This window comes from Mauremys reevesii, linkage group 1, assembly GCF_016161935.1.
Source record: "Mauremys reevesii isolate NIE-2019 linkage group 1, ASM1616193v1, whole genome shotgun sequence".
NCBI lineage: Eukaryota > Metazoa > Chordata > Testudines > Geoemydidae > Mauremys > Mauremys reevesii.
The window spans coordinates 327,965,807-327,985,257 of record NC_052623.1 but is presented as its reverse complement, the minus strand read 5'-3'; the positions used below and the strand labels follow the sequence as shown (position 1 = coordinate 327,985,257).

General features: G+C 43.9%; 1 long non-coding RNA gene across 1 annotated transcript; it reads right to left on the bottom strand.

The window, feature by feature from the left end:
- Nucleotides 1-330: 330 nt before the first annotated feature.
- LOC120400399 lies at nucleotides 331-14,432 on the bottom strand. The gene is made up of 3 exons (XR_005595790.1): nucleotides 14,362-14,432; nucleotides 4,861-4,938; nucleotides 331-404 (listed from the first exon to the last, which is right to left on the bottom strand). It is a non-coding gene; the product is annotated as an uncharacterized LOC120400399 (long non-coding RNA).
- Between the last annotated feature and the right edge of the window lie 5,019 nt (nucleotides 14,433-19,451).

Below are 19,451 nucleotides of genomic sequence, written 5' to 3'. Positions count from 1 at the left end.
AATTAACTTGATCTCTTTTTTGGATGAGATTACAAATTGGGTTGATAAAGGTAATAGTGTTGATTTCATTTGCTTAGATTTCTATAAGGCATTTGATTTGATACCATATGATATTTTAATTAAAAAACCAGACAGATGTAAAATTTACATGGCACACACTAAAAACTGTATAAATGATAGGTCTCGATGATCTGAAGAAGAGCTCTATGTAAGCTCAAAATTTGTATCTCTCACCAACAGAAATTGGTCCAATAAATGATATTACCTCACTCACCTCGTCTCTCTAATATCCTGAGACTAACACAGCTACAACACTGCATACAGGTTTCAACTGGATGTGTTTCTAGAGGGATCCCACAGAGATTAGTTCTTGGTCCTATGCTCTTTAACATTTTTTTAATGATCTGGAAGAAAACATAAAATCATAATGGATAAAGTTTGCAGATGACACAAAAGTTCAGGGACTGGCAAATGAAGAGGACAGGTCACAGACAAGGCCGCCCAGAGGGGGGGGCAAAGGGGGCAATTTGCCCCGGGCTCCGCAGGGGCCCCCAAGAGAAGAGCGGAGGCTCCCGCCTCCGCCCCTCTCCTGGAGCCTCAGCGCATCAAGCGCCGAGACTCCGGCCGAGCCCCTGAGCCCCGCCCCGATCCGAGCCGCGTGGTCAGGGGGCGGGGCTGGGAGCTCCAACGGGGCCTGAGCCCCGCCCCGCTCAGAGCGGCGTGGGGAGGAGGCGGGGCAGCTGCCTCCGCTGGGCGTGGAGCTCCCCGCCCCGCCCCCTCACCACGCGGCTCTGCGCGGGACGGAGCTCAGGCCCCGCCGGTGACGCGCTCGGTAAGGGGCCGGGGCCGGGAGAGCGGGCGAGCGGGCGGCCGGGCCGCGCCGGAAGGGCGGAGAAGCCGGGCCGGGCCGCGGCCGGAGGCCGGGCTGGGCGGACGGGAGAAGCCGGGCCGGGCCGCAGCCGAGGGCGGGCGGGCGGGCGAAGCCGGGCCGCGGGCGGGCGGCCGGGCCGCGGCTGGGAGGGCGGCGGCCGGGCCGGGCCGCGGCTGGGAGGGCGGGCAAAGCTGGGGCCGGGCGGGCGCGGGGAGAAGCGGGACCCGCCGCCGGAGCACAGCCTGGCTGGCGCGGGGCCCCATCTGTTCCGGGACCCGCCGCCGAAGTGCCCTGAAGACCCGCGGCGGGGGGCTCCCGCCGCGGGTCTTCGGGGCACTTTGGCGGCGGTCCCAGAACGGAAGGGCCCCCCGCCGCCGAAGACCCCGGGCCCCCGGAATCCTCTGGGCGGCCCTGGTCACAGATGCAGAGTGATCTAGATTGGTTGGTAAGTTGGGCACAACAAACAATATTTGTTTTAATATAGTTAAGAATGTACATCTAGGAAAAAAGAATGTAGAACATACTTCCAGGATAGGGGACTCTATTCTGGGGCGCAGTGGCTCTGAAAAAGATTTGGAGGTGGGGGCTGGATAATCAACTGAGAGGCCAAAAGGGCTAATGCATTCCTTGAATGCATAAACAGGAGAATCTTGAGTAGGAGAGATTATTTTACCTCTGTATTTGGCAGTAGTGCAACCCCAGCTTGAATACTGTTTCTACTTCTGGTGTCCACAATTCAAAAAGGATGTGGATAAATTGCAGAGTGTTCAAAGAACAGGCATGAGAATGATTAAAGGATTAGAAAATATGCCTTATCAAGATAGACTCAAGGAGCTCAAGCTATGTAGCTTAACAAAGAGAAGGGTGAGGGGTGACTTGATTACAGTCCATAAGTAATGTATGTGGAGCAAATATTTGATCTAAGTAGCTGGGAGAGGTTTAACATGGTCCATATTTTCAGGGTTTTCCCTGTCATAGTTCACCCAGTCCTTTTTAAAGACTGCATCTAACGCACATCAGATGTCCACTTTACTGCAAGAAAAGATAAAAGAAGGAAGTCAGACCTGATTAACTGATTAAGAAAAAGTGTTATCAAAGTTAGCTCTTTCCATTAGGTCTCCCAATGCATGTTGCCTTCTGTGTGTCTTGTCTTCAAGATTGTCACCAAGGCAGGGATTTGAAGGAGGACAGAAGGGGCTCTTGGGACTGAGAGAGTTCTGAGAATATGGAGCTGCATGCAAGAAACTGTGAAATCAAGAGCAGGAGAAAGAGGCAACAAAGAGCAGCTAGAGGAGAGAAAACAGAAGAGTTGAAAGCAAGAGGGGGAGTTACAGAAATTAGAACAGAAATGTAGACAGGGATGGAGCTGTGCCGATTATTAAAATGAATTTAAATCACTTTAATTTTCTTATTGAAGAATGAAACTGCACTATTCTTATCTGCTGCAGATTACAATGGGGTTAGGGGGGAAATGTTGTGCAATTAGAAAGTGACCAGATATTTCCTGCTAGAAGTGCAACAGCTGTTATTCCTGTTATACTTGGGAGGAGGAATGATATTTCTAACTAAGAATTAACTCAAATGTTGGCAAGCCTGTTGTTCTTATCCCTACTCTGAGCAAAATGCAACCCCATAGTAGGCACTTGCTTGGTGGCTGAGAGAGCCAATGCATGAGAGCTCTAATCTGCTCTCCATTATCTCCATGTTCTGTACTGTGAAAATCGGCAGAGGAACTGAGTCTATTTTAGTGTCATCAGGTGTCTTGATGCCTGCACAGCTGAAACAGAGGGCAGATCAGAACTTCTGCTCACTCTGTCTGGTGCTTCAGCTGCTTTTGCCAGGATAACCACCTCCAGCTCCCGTCATAGAGGATAAATTGAAGAAACTTCCATGAGTTCGCACATACCTGGCCCACAAGGTCCAAAAAGAGGGAGCAAAGAACTCTTGGCCTACAAGCACCAGGGAGAAGGAGTCCCTTCTCCCTTTGGCTCCCTTCCCTCCTCCCCTCCCCAGCAGTCAAAGAAAACAGCCCTAGCAATTCCATGTAAAGAATACACCAACCCAAGAGAAGAATCCATTCAGTGTACTTCCTCTGCCAGTAAGAGTTCTGCTACTGGCCCCAAATTCAGCATCTCTCCCTCTCTGTCCATCTGTCTGTCTCAGGGGGGTAGAGTGTGATTGGTGTGTGTTTGTCTGTCTCTGGGGTTGATGTGTTTTTAAGCATGTAGGCTTAATGTTCTAGTAATAAACACAATGACATAAATAATGTAGTTTGATGTGCAGCACACAGAGGTGCAATCTGTTCTCTTCCGGGGGAATAGCTTTCGTAAAGGACTTGCACAATATATAGGGCTAGTTCGTGGCATTAATGTCATTGCCCTGAGTAGGGGCTATGTGGAGCTGTCTTCATTAGCTGCTCTATATTAACTGGTCATACAAGATCAGAAATGAGGATATTTGTAGCCAAACCCAGCAACTGCCACCATCAGTGCTGGTTCAGTTTCACCAGCTATCTTGATACAGATACCTCAAGATGAAAGACTAACAAATGACAAAGCATGTTCACCAAGCAATGCTGCCACACTGCCAGTGATCACATGGTCACCAAAGCTTTGGTGGTGCAAAAAAAATTGCCAGTGATGGATATAAACTGAATATCCAGCTAGCCCACCTTATGGACAGAGATAGAGATTGAGCCAGGTGGTACTCACTCTGCAAGAAGGCCATGCCCCTTTGGGATTTGCCATGATGATGCTGTTGCTGATGGAGTTGCACTGTCCCAGGAAGGGCACCAGCAAGATTGTGCCTCAGATTAGCACATCTAGTGCTGCTCCTTGTACACAGGGGGAATGCAGTCTGCTCTCTCCAGTACTATGGTCCTGCTCTGTGGCCTAGTGGATAATGAGGTCAGGGCCGTGACTCCCACCTCTTCCCTTCTGTGCCTGCCCCTTCTCCAAGTTCTGCTATGTAGGGAGGTGGAGGAGGAGCGAGCAGCCCCCATGCTTCCTAGAGTACAGAGCACACAAGGACTCCTGCTGTGAGAGGTCCCTGAGCAGCTTCCCAAGAATCAGGGGCGGCTCTAGGCACCAGCAAAACAAGCTGGTGCCTAGGGCGGCAAAATCTAGGGGGCGTCCCCTGCGGTCGGGGGGGGGGGGTGGCAGGCTGGGCCAGCGGACCAGCTGCAGTCATGCCTGCGGGAGGTCCACCGGAGCCCCGGGACGACTAGACCTGCCGCAGGCATGACTGCGGAGGGGGCGCTAGTCCCGCGGCTCGGCTGGGCCTCCCGCAGGCATGACTGCGGCAGCTCAAGCGGAGCCGCCGGACCCGCGAACTGTCCGCAGTCACGGGAGGTCCAGCTGATCCGCGGGACGAGCGCCCTCTCCGCAGTCATGCCTGCGGCAGCTCCAGTAGTCCCGGGGCTCCCTCTGCAGTCATGCCCGCGGCAGGTCCGCTGCTCCCGCGGCTCCGGGGCGCCTCCCGCGCATGACTGCTTGGGGCGGCCAAAAACGTCGAGCCGCCCCTGCCAAGAATGGGGGCATTTCATGCTCATACAAGCACCATTCACAAGCTGGGCCATAGAAAATGAGACTGTGTAGTGAGTCATCCTGACATTTGCTGAGGAAAGTATAAGATTACATGTTAACAGGTTTAATTAAACATTCAAGTCTGCCACAGGGGACAGCCAATGTGAGGAAAAGGGGAGGGCGGGAAGGTGGGCATGGTGTTTAATAATCATTGACAGGGAAATAGTAGCGGGGAGGAGTGCTGGAAAAAGAGTGACTGGATATTGGGATGGGTCTATCTGGACATGATTTTGAGAAAGAAAGAAAGAAAGAAAGAAAGAAAGAGAAAGAAAGAAAGAAAGAAAGAGATCTGGCTAAATACTATGTACACTAGAAAGAGAGAGAGAAGGTGAATAGCAATTGAAGCATACACAGTGAGTTGCATTTAACAGTGCTGAATAGCATGGGAAATGAAAGGATATTTACCTGCTCCTGGTGAAACTCACACTGACTGTGTCTATTGCTGAGCCATCTATCCCTTTCAGGGGTGACTTTGGTCCTTGCCTAAAAAAGAGTAAATACTTTCACCTTTGTAATGGCAAATACATTTTTTTTAAAGAGAGAGAGAAAGAGAGAGAGATGCACCCTAAGCCCCCACTACAAAGGTTTTATTTCCATCCTAAGCATTACTCATTAATTTATGAGCTGCTCAAAGATAGTGTCAAGGCTAGTTGCATCTGCTAGTCTAGTCCTGAGGAAAAGATTTCTGAAGCCTTTCTTACACCCAATCCTATGCCACTGCCCTAAGTCCTTGGCAGTTCTGGAATATAAAACCATGATGTAAATTATTATCCTCTTTTTATTCTGGTAAGAATATAATCTTCCTTACACAAAACTTTTTAAAAAGAGGAAGAGAAAGAGAAATGTTTCAAGCAATCATTAGTAATTTTATTGCAACTCATGAACTCTAATATCAAGCAGTTATGCTTTAAAATCCTGTACAATCACATATTGAAATGATCTTATTATTAAAATGGCCATATACAAGATGCCGGAGAGCTAATTATAAATGTGTAGTGCAATGTATGTTAATAACTGATAATTGTTTGTTTGCAAAGAGTTTTAGAAGAGAAATCCACAGTAATCCTAAAAGTTAAGTGGTGTGAATTTGCTTTGTGACAAGACCCTGGTGATATTTGTGATGAAAGGCTAAGAAGCCTGGGTTCCCTGCTGTAAAATCACAGATATTTGCATTAGAAAGTCTCAGATCTTGCCTCAAACCTGGAAATGCCTTTAAAAGCTCTGGGGTCCAATTGTCCATTCCTCCTATACACAGGAAGGAAGACTTGTAGCACAAAAGTACCTTTAAGATGTAATTGTGCCTACAAATTCTGGACCCAAGCCCCTTGGACATTGGCTTGTAATGACAGTATGGGCCTCTACGGCAGCCCAGAATAGATGGAATACGTTACACTCCACTTATGCCCTTCATTTCCCCTTTCCTTCCTCTACCCCAGAGGTTAGGAGAGGAGCTATCATAGAGGCATAGTTTCCATAAAACTCACTGCCAGAGTATTTGCAGAGCCTGCTCATGCTACCTTTCCCCATTCTAGTAGCATGAAGGAGCTGTGGAAGAAGTGGAATATGCACTTATAGAAATGGACTATATATCCCTTTATTTTTCCCTATTAGCACATGAATTAATTAGCATACACTGGTGCATGCAGACTGGATTGATCTGAATTGTTCTGCCCTTTCAACTGTATGTACAACCTCAGACAAAGCCAATTATCAGCACTGTTCTGAGATAAAGGAAAGACAGAAGGGAGCAGAAAATCAAGCCACAAGTAACCATGCAAGATTGAGATTCTGTGAGATCAGCTGTCATCAAGCAGAGAAAACAACATACCAAGTAGAGAAGACAAAAGAGAAAAGTTTGCTGAACCACAGAGTTTGAAAAGATTTCAGACATGAGGCTCTGGTATTCTGGACCAGAAAGGATGTTTTGTCAGATAAGCCATTATATTGGACATTGCTCCAGACGTGCCAAAATGGCATCCATTTACATTTGGCTCATGTTTTCAAGGTTTTATTTCCAACCACGATAGCTAGAAACATAATTTGTTAACAGTGAAATCTGAGATTCTGGAGCCCAGTTTTGCAGCAAGACATGAATTTTGAAGCAAATTCCACAGCTGCAGAATCACCAAGTACACCTGTGTGAGATTATTGTTGTTAGTAGTAAATATTGGTGTTGTGGTACCACTCAAAGGCCCCAATCAGTATTAGAGCCCATTATGTTGTGTAGTGTACAGACCCCATGTGGAGGGACATGCCCTTGCACTGGAGGAGAGGAGACTAACAAGCTCTTCTGGGCCTATTCAGCACTAATGATGTGCAGGTATAAAGTATGTTCTTCCTGGACTGGGGAGGGGCTTCAAAAAGGAAAAACTGCCACAGTAAGGGATGGTGAACAGGAGGAGGGCTGCTCCACCAGCTCAGAGACTGCTGACAGACACAGGTCAGCCAAGAAAGAGATAGTTGTGGGCCTCACCTTTCCCGCAGTATGCTCAAAGAGGAATGGCTGGAAGTAGACCTCACTAAAAGACAATAGATCTGCTAATAGACTAAACCCAAAGAGCTGAATCCAGAAAGAATGCCTGAGAGACAGGTGACCTTTGCCTTTCTTTGTTTACACTCAGATGTCCCTCTCTCATATGGGAAAGAGAGCAGAAAGGAGCTTTCTTTTGTCCATTTTACTCTGAGAACACCTCATATGTTACAAAGGGACATTATTATGAACTGGAGTGGGACTTGAGGGAGCCTCTGCCCCCCCCCCATCCCACCTCAAAAGAGATGATCTCTGCCCAGAAGAGTTTACAATCTAAATAATGACTATACAGGAAGGATTATACAGGAAAGATGGGCTCTACCTCCGCCAAAATGGAACCGGATTGCTGGTCCGTAAAATTTAAAAGGTCGTAGAACAGTTTTTAAAATAATGGCTAGTGGAAAGCAACAGGTGCAGAGGAGCATGTGGTGCAGACAGAGGCATCCCTTAGAGAATCTCTTTTAATAGATCCTCTCCTATATCTTAGTAAGGAGGAGAGGGCTGATGATAAAATATGGGTAGGATCTGATGAGAATGAAAAAAAGAGTCCAATACAATTACATTACATAATGGCAAACAGCTAAAAAGTGACAATTTTAAGTGTTTATTTACAAATGCTAGAAGTCTAAATAATAAACTGAGTGAACTAGAGTGCCTCATATTAAATGAGGATATTGATACAATAGGCATCACAGACACTTGGTGAATGAGAATAATCAATGGAACACAGTAATACCAGGGTACAAAATATATCAGAAGGACAGAACAGGTCGTACTGGTGGGGGAGTGGCACTATATGTGAAAGAAAGCGTAGAGTCAAATGAAGTAAAAATCTTAAATGAACCAAACTATACCATAGTGAAGGGCCATAATCCATTTAATGTGGATGTAAGATCTTAACTGCAGTTTCTGCTAAGAACTTTTCATATAGGCCCGGAGTCCCCAGCTTGGCCTGGGCCATGGGGGCTGGCTAACAGAGAACAATACATAGCTAAGAGAAAGCTGGGGTAAACAGATAACCTTGTGTGTTTCAAGTCAGTGAGCGGAGTCAGCATAACTCCGAATGTAATTGGGCTTCCTTATCGTGAGTTATAGGTGCATGAAGCGCTGAGAAAGGCCTCACGGTTACTCCCAAATGCAGGGAGGAGATAGTGCTACAATACCCCTCAGATCCTAGACAAAGTTCGGGGAGAGGCGCAATATGATTGACATGAGTTATGACTCCCTCCCCTCACAAAGGTATGCCAGTCCTAGCCCACAGAAATGCAAGGGTAAACTTATCAACAGCTGTTATTGTTAAGTACAAATTACTGCTTTTTTTGCTTTAAATCTCTAGGAATGTACCTGTTGGTCAACCGAGAGAGCTGCTACCTCATTCCCCTGAACCCCAAAATTAGGATTTAACCTATATATTTTAATAGACATAGTTTGGGGGTAATTACCTGTGCGTCATCAATATGTTCATTTGGGCCATGGGCAGAGACATTATGTAATCTTTTAGACCATTGGCTTATTGTGCTTATTTTGTCTTGCTGCTAGAACCTATCCAGGGGCTTGGGAAAACCCATCCCTGTTGCTTCACTCCACCTAGAGAGCACCCTATATAATCTATTGTAATTAATTGTTCTGCAGTGTCTCTGAGCCTGGTAAGCAAAGTGACACTCCACCAGTGCTGTGTGTAATAAACTCCTGTGCTTGACTTCTACTCGGTGTGGATTTATGATCCTTCACATGGAATCTCTATGGCTAGTAATTCCATGCTTGAATAATAAGACTATAGAAGTAGGGATATACTACCAGCCACCTAACCAGGATGGTGATAGTGACTGTGAAATGCTCAGGGAGATTAGAGAGGCTACAAAATAAAATAAACAACTCAATAATAATAATAATGGGGGATTTCAAGTATCCTCATATTGACTGGGTACATGTCACCTCAGGACGGTGAGGTAATGCAGAGATAAAGTTTGTTGACATCTTAAATGACTGCTTCTTGGAGCAGCTAGTCCTGGAACCCACAAGCAGAGAGGCAATTCTTGATTTAGTCCTAAATGAAGCACAGAATATGGACCAAGAGGTGAAAATAGCTGAATCACTTGCATCCCTGTGGGGGGAAAGATAACACAGCAGCCCACCACGTAGTATTAAATTTCAGAAAGGGGAACTACACAAATGAGGATGTTAGTTAAATAGAAATTAAAAGGTATGACGTCAAAGGCAAATCCCTGCAAGCTACATGGAACCTTCTTAAACATACCATAATACAGACTCAATTAAAAGTACATCTGTGAACCAAAGTAGGCCTTGTCAGAAGAGGAACACTAGGTATCAGCTAACCAAGCAAGCACATTCCTGAGAGAATGGTACAGAAACACATTGACCTCTCAAGTAACTACATAAACATATTCCTAAGAGGACAGTACAGGAATACACGGACTCCTCATAAAGATAAGGGTGGGATGACACTATAATGGATGAAGATGTTTTGTTCAAACTGTTTGGTACAAGGAACATATGAAGCGTAACATGTAACTTTCATGTATAAAAAGAGAGTGGAAGGAGGAACATCTTTGTATTGGCCTAGGAGACAACATTATGTTGATTGAGCTAATACCTTGGCCATGTCTACACTACCACTTATGTTAGCAAAACTTATGTCACTTATGGGCGTGAAAAAAACCACACCCCTGAGCAACATAGTTTTGCCAGCATAAGTGGTAGTGTGCACAGTGCTATGTTAGTGGGAGAGCATCTCCTGCCGACAAAGTTACTGCCACTCGTGGAGATGGTTTGAGTATGTCAACAGGAGAGCTCTCTTCCGTTGGCATAGAGAGGCTACACGAGTAATCTTACAGTGGCACAGGTGCATTGCTATTGGAGACATGGTCTTTGTCAAAGGCAAACCTGTGTTAGTGTACCTGTACCTTGCTATGCAGTGTGTTAGTGCAGTGCTTTGTTGACAGTAAACCTGACCAAGACTTTGTCACCAAAGAGAGCTTGTGATCTTTATGATTAATACTGAGGTTATGTTGAATCAGCAAGCTGCAAGCTATGCTGATGCCTCTAACACTGGAGCTCCAGGAATAGCACAATAGCAATACAGAGATATTAGAAGAATCAGGAGCTGAGTGAAATTTTTAGTAAGACATGTTATGTGAATTCGTATCCGTTTTGCCAAATTGCTTCTGTTGGGAAAAAACTGGAAAAAATTCCAATAAAATCCAAAACATTTAGTTTCAACATTTTTAAATAAAATGTTTTGATTTTTCTGTTTCAATGTGACTGTTTCAAAATTTTCTTTATTTTCAAAAAATCAAGATAGTTTAAAAATCAAAAAAAAATTTGGTTTTGTCAAAACAAAACCTTTTGTTAGACTTGAAACAATTTTTTTTACTGTTCAATTTGCTGAAAATTTCTGTTTTGTTTTGATTCAAAGTTAATTTTTTCCTTAATTTTTGAGACTTGCCAGTGAACCAAAAAAAATCTGTTATGCGCCCAGCTCTATCAGTCCATATTATAAGTGCATATCATAGTTTTTTATGTTAGTGTTACCCATGAGATCAAAAAACCTGCGTGTTTTGGAAGTAAAAGCTGTTACATTGTAATAGTAAATTAGAAATCTGGAGCTTGACTGGATTACAGAAGATAGTGAGCTGTCAAACTGGCACAGGGAGAATATGGAGCAAGAAGCTGCATGTACAGCAGCTCTAAGGAACTCTCCATACATCCACAGTTGGTTTATGATATATTTGATGTCCATGTTAGGAGATTTCTTGGTTGCAGTTATTTATTCAAGATGGTGTCAATATGCACAAACTGAACCAGAATGCAGCATCATAAAACCACAGATGTATAAAAGGACTGATCTAAAGACCATTCACATGGAGAGTCTTTACTTTAATGGGCTTTGGATCAGGCCCAAAATACATATTTTAACAGGACCGGAACTGTAACTGCTAAATTAATATTTGAGCCCAGAGCATTAACCTGCCTAACTTGTTGCTTGTCTCAGAGATATATAGATTACAAAGCTTTTCTCTGTATAAATTGGGCACCATTTAAGTTTTCAGCAGTAAAGACACTTTAAATGGTGGTATTGCCAGCATCTTGAGAGAAACAAATATGACCATGAGAAGTAAAGGCACAGATTATTTGGAATGCACATCACTAAGTAGAGCTTGGAGATATCAAATACCCTCTGAGGTAGCACGTTCTGACGCAGCTGTCCTTAAAGAGTGTTACACTAGCATAACAATTACTATCAGTCTCTACCCTCAGGAGAGGCACAGCCAATTACATATATTTGCTCCCTGTTTGTGATCTGGGTCTTACATGAAGTTGTAAATGATGTATTTTGTTCAGAAATCATTATTTCTCTATTATTACTTTATTTACTGTGTAACTGTGCAGTGTTTATGTCTTTGCAGTATTTTCCCCTCTCCATAGAGCACTTGTTTAAATCTGCTTGCGAGTCTAATGTGGTTCCTCTAGATGAATATTTTATAAGTATACATATGTTGGGAACTAGAAGTAAGGAGCTTACGAAATCTAAAAGTGGTTGCATGAGGCATGAAGGAAACTATAAACTGCACAATCTATTATTCTCCTTTAGCTAAATAAAGGGGATAGCATCAGCATGGATGAGTTATCGGAGTATGCAGAATTTATTTATTTTCTTAAAGACAGTCTTAGTTTTCAAAGACTTTCTTACTGAGAAAAAGATTCCCGGTTTTTTTGTTTTGTTTTCCCTGGGCCCAGGCATCAGAATTTTCAAACAAAGCCTGCTACGAAAAGTAGTATTTTTTAAGGAAGATAAATAATGGAGAGAAAAAAGTAGATTAGCAGAAACTGACATCTCCAACACAATAAAGATTGCAGGGACATGTACAGTTCTGTAGGGAAAACAAATAAGGTGTCCTAGCTTCTGATGACTTTTGTTTTCCTCAGAATGGAAAGACCAAAGGGGCACGTAGGCTCTCTTGTTTGTGGAGAGAAAGAATATAGGGTGATATGTGCTCCTTAGTAGAATGGGAAGACAGAGGAGTATTTGCATTGTAACCAAAGTCAAAATAGGAGTTCTTACTGAGCAAACAGTGGTCAGGTAATGTGCTGGTTATTTTGCCTTTTAGTTGAAGCACCATGCAATTATAGTTCACTATTAATTCACAACTGATCTCTACTCTTGACCTCCTGACCAGAATATCAATACAATCAGACTACTACATGATATCCTTAGATTCCAATTTTAAATTTCCAAGGCATGTTTCTATATGACCTCTAATACAAGAGATACTGAACAAGCATAAAAGATTACAGTTAATCTTGTAAGTACTGTATTTATTTAATGATAACATCAAGAATGAACATACATTAGATTCCTTCGAGGTAGACATATATATTAACATATTTCAAAAGCTGCTTTCTCTTTTCTAGGTAATTATGCTGTGTTTTCCTGCATCCCTTTAACCATCTGGTGAGTAATTTTCTCTCCTTTTCAAAATCAACCATAGCTTTCATGAACACAAGGAAAGAAATCCTGGCCTTATCAAAGTCAACTGCAGTTTTGCCACTCATTTTAGTAGGGCCAGAATTTCACCCATTTTCTTACTGACATGGTTTATTTTGAGTTGGTGTCTGGATTCCTCACCATGTTTACTTCACAACAGCTTCCAATGACTCATATGAAATTCTGGAATTTAGCAGAGTTCAATGAATCACTAAAACATTCACTTACTACTGACATCCATTTCCCTTTCATTGCTACTAAAAGAAATCACAAAAGTGCAGGGATGGGCCTAACTGTTGCCCCAGCATAAGTGTATTTTGCTGCTCCTAGTCTTCAGCAGCGCAAAAGAAATCCCTGATGAGGTGAAGCAAGATTGAAATAAAAACATTGGAAAAATGATTACAATAAAGGTATTGCACTTATCAATTCTGTTAGTAAAGTCTAAAGAGCCACAAGATGATAGAATCTTCAGCATAGCCATATCAGATCAGGTCAGTGGGCCAGGTAGTCAACTATCCCATCTCTAACAGTGCTCCATCAATGCTGTTACAGGAATGCTCTAGAAAGGAGATGTCCATATACCTTAGCAAGTACCTGCTGCTTCAGAAGATGGTGCAAGAACCCCTGAAGTAGGCAGTTAGGGAATAACCTGCTGTCACAGGGTAAGCTGGGCCTATAAAGAGTTATGGATCCCAAGTTTTGACCTGTGCTTGAATCAAATGACCAATTCTGATATGATGGCAGCCAAGAGGCCTGGCACCTCCATCCTCCTGGCCTCAGTTTCCTCTCTGATATCCCAATCAACTCACACGCATACACAGGCATTTTCACCATTCCCATTCTTGAGGTTTGCTTTATTACCATTCTGGTTCTATAACATAAGCCTTCCTGTATAAATAAATAAAAATATATATGGAGATATACCTATCTCATAGAACTGGAAGGGACCTTGAAAAGTCATTGAGTCCAGTCCCCTGCCTTCATTAGCAGGACCAAGTACTCTCCCTGACAGTATTTTTTTCTCTTTTTTGCCCCAGATCCCTAAATGGCCCCCTCAAGGATTGAGCTAACAATGCTGGGTTTAGTAGGCTAATGCTCCAACCACTGAGCTATTGCTCCCCACCTAAAATAATTAATAGCATCATAGAATCTCAGGAGGTCATCTAGTCCAACACCCTGCTCAAAGCAGGACTAATCCCCAGACAGATTTTTGCCCTAGATATCCCCCTCAAGAATTGAGCTTACAACCCTGGGCTTAGCAGGCCAATACCCAAACCACAGAGCTATCCCTCCCCTTCTACAGCACCCTTGGCCTGTGCCACTTCCTGCAGCCCCCACAGTCCTAGAATGGTGAACCACAGCCAGTGGGAGCTGCGATCGGCCGAACCTGCGGACACTGCAGGTAAACAAACCATCCCGGTCCACCAATAGATTTCCCTGACGGGCCGCATGCCAAAGGTTGCCAATCCCTGTTCTAGCCTGTAAACTATTCCCCCTTGAGTTATATGAGCCCCTTAGCTAGCCTTTCCTGAATTATATTGCAGAGTAATGCCAGAAAATTTCCAGTCCCAGATTTGTCCCCAGAAATGTGCATTTTGTACTGTCCAAGTCTTTCCTTCTGGACAATACAAGCTCACATTAAGAGAAAATGAATGCATAAATCTTGTTATCCCAAATGAAGTTTCCCAAACACTTCAATCCAAACTCACTGGTTTAAATAAAATAAAACAAGTTTATTATCTACAGAAAGATTTTAAGTGATTACAATCAATGAGGCACAAGAGTCAGAATTGGTTACAAAGAAATAAAAGGTAAAACACAACTAGTGTCTAACTTAGTCTAAATAAATTCAAAGCAAAATAGCTCTCACCCCACGTGTTTTTTGGCAGTCTTACTGGAGGGATGCTTTCCTCCCCCAGTCCAATGCTCCTTTCCTTTTCCTTCAGGCATTGTGGATGTCATGGGTAGGGAAAAAGGGAGGAGAAGGTGATTTGGGGCCTCTGTTCCTCATTTTTATATGTAGCGCCCCTCTCCACCTGATTACCTCCTTTACTGGCAATCCACTTACAGGTTCTGATGGACAGGTCTGGGTTCTTTTGGATCCCGCCCCCCACTCAGCAGGGTGAATCTTTTTTGGTTATGAAATTAGTTGGCGGTGCCTCCACCCCCTCGCTCCTTCCTGGCAGAGTCACCAGGGCAGCTTGGGCGGAAAATTCTAACTACAGAGGAATCCCCACTTATTTGCCAGATAGTTGGAGACTTCCAAGAAATAACACAACACATAAAAATATATTCAACACAACAATTATATTAAACAGGCAACAAATACAACATAACAGGGGAAACACTATTTTTAGGGTCACCGGTGCCCACACTTAAAATACCCGTATCTGGATGTAACAAATGCAAAACTAGTGTCCTGTTGGTACGCGTACTTTGCTGGGGCCCTTGATGACCTATACAATTCTCGGCAGAGGTGTAGCAGTGCGGCTGACTGGGTTCAGTACAGCCCAAAAGACCCACAAGTGGGAGGAGGTGGTGAATCCCTCCACAGGTGTAATAAGCGGTAGATTATAAAATCCTCAAACCCTCACTCCCTGGCTTGAGGACACAGTTCAGGGAGTAGAGGGTCCTCAAAACAAATTCCCTGACTAACTAACTAAAGACAAGGCACTCACGAACTCCACAAATGATCTTCAGGGTTGAGGATGACGCTGGATGATTCCAGGGGCTGCTGTCCGCGATCCTCCTCAGGCAGGAATCAGCCCTGGACTAGCAGCGCTGACCATGTGGGGACTGGTCTCACCAGGGGAGCTGGAGGTGAACCCAGCCTGGCTGGGGAAATTTTTCAGCAAACGTAACAATTGGGAATCATCCGTGAGGAAGGAAAACCCAGCTGGGGGATCTGGTGTCAGGTCCCTAGAAGCCAGTTCTCAGGGGGAACCCTGCTTGCAGGCCTGGGACTCACCAGCTCCCCACACAGCCAGTCCGGCCCTTGCCCTGGCTGGCTCCAGCCTCTCTCAAAATGGCTTCTCTCTCTCCTCAACTCCCTGGGAGGGGCATCTCACTCCCTATTGGTTGCTGGGCAGACTCTGCAGTTGCCTTGGCTCCTCCTCCCTGAGCTGCCAGCAGACAGAGCTCCAGGAATCTATGTAATCTCCTTGGGGGTTACATATATTTTTTCCTCCTCCTCGAGAATCATCTCCCACTGAGGTTCAGGAGATGCAAGTCTGTTTGCCAAGATGTACATTTCTCACTCACACCCTTCTTCCTGCCAAAGAATGGCCACTTAACCGGGTAACCAGGTAACCAGTTCATTTGATTATATTAACACCTGACTAAGGCACTGGCTAGCCTTTTCTCTTTGGGAATTATTTTGAAGTTGTTTCCCTACACTTGGAACATGTCTCAATAAAGTCATATAGTTGAATCATATAGCTTTATGTACAATGTTACCACATATTTTACCAGGACAATAATGTTCAGTAGATTATGAGCTTTTAAATGATACTTCACCAGGCATACTTTCTACAAGATTTAGCATAGTTTTGTAAAAGTGGTTAACATAAGGGTACATACTGTCCCAATCACAGATCAGCTTTTGCTGACTAGTGTCACTTGCTGTCTTCAGATAAAGCCTCTAGATTAATCATCTCCTCTGTTCCAGCCCATTTCTGACTTTTACAAACTATTGCAAGCCTGAAAAAGTAAATTCAATCATGTGTGCACTCTTATGAATACAACTATAGCATAGACTAACTCTCCACTCTGCTAGCAGAAAAATTAGCTATGTGATTCTGAACTTAGTGACATCAAAGTTATCTGAGATTTACACCATAACCAAGACCATGTGTGTCAGATTTGGCTTAGTTGCACCAGTGTACATCTATAGTAAATCCATTGACACTAATGGGATTCATATTTGGGTAGCAGCACTAAATCATCTCTTTCACATTGACTTTTAAAAATATTCTCAGACTTTAAGAAGGACCATCTATGCTGCCATTCTCCTTTTCAATATATCCAGAAGAGACAGTAGGGACATTTTTTAAACATAGACTTAATCATGTTTAAATGAGTGTGACTCTACCACAGACTGAAGGACATTGGAGGAGTTGAATGCCTGTCACTGCATTGGTCACACTGATCGTTTAAACTCAAGCAGCTTTGACTGTACCATCAGTTCATTTAAGTTGGCTGTGGCTTGTGGAGAACTCAACCATTTTATAAAGCTGTCTTTTCAATCAAACAACTTATATTTCAAAACTCAGCTCCAATCTGGAAAAAAATGTTTAATTACATACTTCAGTGCACTTCAGAATAGCAACAGGCCTTTGTTAATCACCATTCCAAGCCCTCATACACCACTGAGATTCATGATCATCATTTTAAGATGAACTAAATCCATGATAAAGGGATTAGAATTCATGCAGGGCCCATTCAGTTTGGGAAGTGCCTATAATAGCTAACGCAAAAGCAGATCCTTAAGTTCCACTTTGAGTGTAATGCTGCTGGTAAAGAGGTACAAGCTACCTGGTTATACATAATATTTAGGCACCATCAAAAATAGGGGGTGCCACGGGGTACAGCACTCACCACTCGTCTGGCGCCTTTTCCTAGTCACTCTGGGAATTAGCTCTTGAGGTCAACACCCCCGTCTGCAGTTTGCACACTGTCTCTCCCGCTGGTCTGCACACCCTCTCTCAGCCCCAGAAACCACAGCATCCTCCTCATGGCTCAGTGTTCCTTCCCCTTCCAGGGTAGCAAAGTTGCTTCTCCCAGGGGTTCTAAGCAGTCTTCCCTTTTGCTGCCTCAGTGACACTCCCTCAGTGGTTGGTAGGGGAACACAGGCTCACCCTCTACTCCCGGTTCCAGTCCAGAGACCTTCAACTCAGCAGTTCTGGCCTTTCCTCTCTCAGCCCTCACTTCTCCTTCCCTGAACTGCTTCCTACCACACCTAGTTCCCTTCTCACTCTGGGTGTACCAGCTCCTAAACCCTGCTCCCTCTTCCCAGGAAGTGACTGCTGCCATCCTCAGCAGCCCCATTTGTTGCCAACTACCTGGCTTTAAACAGGCCCTGCCTGTTCCTGCACATCTGAGCCTGCTCTCAATTAGTTTCCTGGTCCTTGTTGCTCCTCCAGGTGCAGCCTGTGGAGTTAATTGGCCTGCCTGGTCATCATAACCACTTCCAATCCTGTGTGGGATGGACACCCTATCACAGGGGGTTCTCAGTAATTTGAAGGGAGAATATTGTTATGTACTTCTCATATATGGTAAGTTGCAGGGCTTCTACTTGCCGGTCAGGCTTCCATTTTATATAGCGAGATGAAAAGACATGTGCTCTCTTTAAGGTACTTTAATGCACTGTCAGGTATGGCTGTTACCAGTTCAGGTAAGGAATGTTGTCCACGGCACCACCTAGTGGCGGAATATTATAATATGGTTTTAGTGTTCCATCAAATATTTTACTAACCATGCCAGAACCTCTATACAGCCATGTTTTTCACATTTTTTTTTCAGAAGTGATGCCTATCCAAAATAGTACTTTCCCGAATCACCTGGCTGTATTGGGAAACTAGGGCCAGGCTGTGTTTCTTAAATATCACAGGGTGGTTGTCTAGTATGTCCAAGAAGACATCCTGCGAAGATTAAAAAATAAATAAAAAATAAAACCCTCTTCCATGTATACTTAGACTTAGAAAAATAATTATGATAGACAGTGAGTTTTTGGAGACATCATGTTAGTATGTTCTGATTACACCCTATAGAAATTCATGCTGGGAAATTCACAGTGTGGGTTCATAATTTCGCAATGGAACTAAACTTTCTGCCATCTGAGTTCTCAGTTAAGGCTAACTGTCAGAGAGAGCTTGAAATGTAGTTTGCTCATAATACTTAGTCCTGCATCAGTGCAGGGGACTGAACTAGATGACCTATTGAGATACTTTCCAGTCGTACATTTCTATGAAAGGAGTCAACCAAGCTGCAGAGACGCATGAGAAGAAAGAGCAGGTAAGGTTTAGCAGCTTTAAAATCTTTGTTAATAAGTTGTCAGGAGCATTATGCATCCTGGTAGTGGGAGGCAAGCAGTGCAGGAGCACTGTCAACTACTGACCTAAATTGGAAAGTGGCTGAGAGAACACAGCAAGGCCTGTAGGAAGGAAGAAAGCCTGGTAGCTGGCAGACAGAGAGAACTAGTGGTTGTGAGAATATCATACCTCTTGATACAAAGAGAGCAGGAAAAAGAGAAAGGTTGAACCCTTGAAGCCAACAGAACAATGGTGGACTTCAGGTGAAAAATAAAATCTAAAACTCACTACCAAAAAATCAGCACTCTCTAATTCTGATATGTTTATTTACAAAGTTTATGTCTTGTACAAAGAACATATCTGATTTTTACTAATGTAAGTCCTGTGTAAAAAGAAAAGATTCTGAAAATTCTAACACATCTTGAATTGTAGGAGAAATTCTTCAAGCCAAGTTGTGAATAGCTCCTGTGTTGGTCTGCAGGCATGGAGGAGCACACAGTACAATATTCTCCCCACTCTAGTGTGGTTGCACAAGGGCCATCCAGGACAGCAGTCCCTGTCTTCCCTGCATTCCAGAACAGCTCAGTCCCGCTTCTCCATGGGGACCAAAATTCTGGAAATTGTGAAGGGAGAAACTCTTGGCTGGATTAAGTCATAGATGTCTGAGGTCAATGTTTTGTCCCCCATCCCCATTCCTAGAATTGTGCGATGATGTTAGACTCTCAGCTTTCACATAATAAGTTGCATAATGTATTTCTAGCCCTCATGATTACAAACCTACCTTGCTAATGTGAAGCATTGTAACTGATCCAGAGATGTTTTCCTGGGTCTGCAGACAGTTTGGATGAGTATATTTGTGAGGTGTGACCTGCCCCACTTATCTTGCTGGAGTGGGTTGCCAACTTTCCATTTTTTCAAAACCAGATACTAC